We start from the raw sequence: 1,608 nt of genomic DNA on the forward strand, positions 1-1,608 counted from the left end.
CTCTATAATGGTGTGCACTGTGTTTACATGGAATGGATTGGGTTCTCTGGTCCGACTGAACTGATCATTAACAGGAAATGGTTATGTTCGACTACTCGGAGACCATTCTCAGCCATTCATGGACATCATGTTCCCAAACAACGATGAATTTTTATGGACGAGAATGCGCCATGTCACCGAGCCACAACCACGGGCGATTAGTTTGAAGAACATTCCAGACAATTGAGCGAATGGTTTGGCCATCCAGTTTGCCCGACATGAATCCCATCGAACATGTATGGAACATAAGCGAGAGGTCAGTTCGTGCACAAAATCCTGCACCTGCAACGCTTTCGCAATAATGGACGGTAATAGAGCCAGCAGGGCTCAATACTTTTGGATATCTAGGGAGACTTAATCTACCATTCGTCTGCATCTACTGTTTACAAGATGTCGTTGTGAATATAACGAGCTGTGTTTCCCACGAGTGGTTTTTTCCGCACCCATGTTGATTCTTTTCACAAGCTTCACTTCCTACATCACAGTGTTTGAACTTTTTTTATACCTTATGACCTCACAATAGACAGCTTTAAGTGTTGTTGCTCTGTAATTCTGGGTATCTGATCTTTTACCCTTTTTGCAGACAGGAGTTATTCGCTGCAAAAGCTGTACTCTTATAACTACGAGGCAGGAAGTAGCTAATTACGGAACGCATTCAGTGAAGCTCGGACTGGAATTCCATTGTCTGGAAATGTGGTTCTGTTCTTTATGCTTCATGGCAGTGTCCCACTAAGCTATGTTGTCGGCTACACTACATTTTTTTACCCTTTTTTATGAGACTTCCTTCTGCCAACATGTGGTCGATCTTGTTTTGCTATGGTTTATCCTCTTTTACGCAATGATTTTTTTCAGTAATGATAATCTAGTGAGAAACTATTGGTTTTTAAGTCTGTATCTGTCGGATTCTTGGTCTTGCAGACATAACCTCTTAACTCAGTCCTTTGTGGTCTCATTAGCTGCAACTGACAAGTTATGCTAGATATAAATGTGCACATAGCCTTTATATGCCAGACAGAGCGCGCTGGTCGTGCACAACTGAGATTTTGCGCAATGAACCATAAATCGGATTAGCAGTTTAGCAATATAGATCGTAATCTCTTACCAACAGGTGGTGGACAAAAATACGGAACTCAACACACTGCCATGCCTAATACTGTGTAGGAAAACCGTTAGCATTCAAAACAACTTCCATTCGTCTCGGAATGGATAAAGACAGGCCTTGCATGGGGATAGCGATCACGCAACCTTCTCTCCAAAGTGGACCACAAAACCTCAATAATATTGAGATCTGGTGACTGTGCTGACGAAGGGAGATGCGTCGGCTACCAATCCTTTCATACGTGTCTTTACGGATGAGGGATCTAGCGGTTCTAGGCGCTCAGACCGGAGCCGCGCGACTGCTACGGTCGCAGGTTCGAATCCTGCCTCGGGCATGGATGTGTGTGATGTCCTTAGGTTAGTTAGGTTTAAGTAGTTCTAAGTTCTAGGGGACTGATGACCATAGATGTTGCGTCCCATAGTGCTCAGAGCCATTTGAACCATTTGGACGGATGAGGGAAACAGATCCAC

This window comes from Schistocerca americana, chromosome 3 (genome assembly GCF_021461395.2).
Source record: "Schistocerca americana isolate TAMUIC-IGC-003095 chromosome 3, iqSchAmer2.1, whole genome shotgun sequence".
NCBI lineage: Eukaryota > Metazoa > Arthropoda > Insecta > Orthoptera > Acrididae > Schistocerca > Schistocerca americana.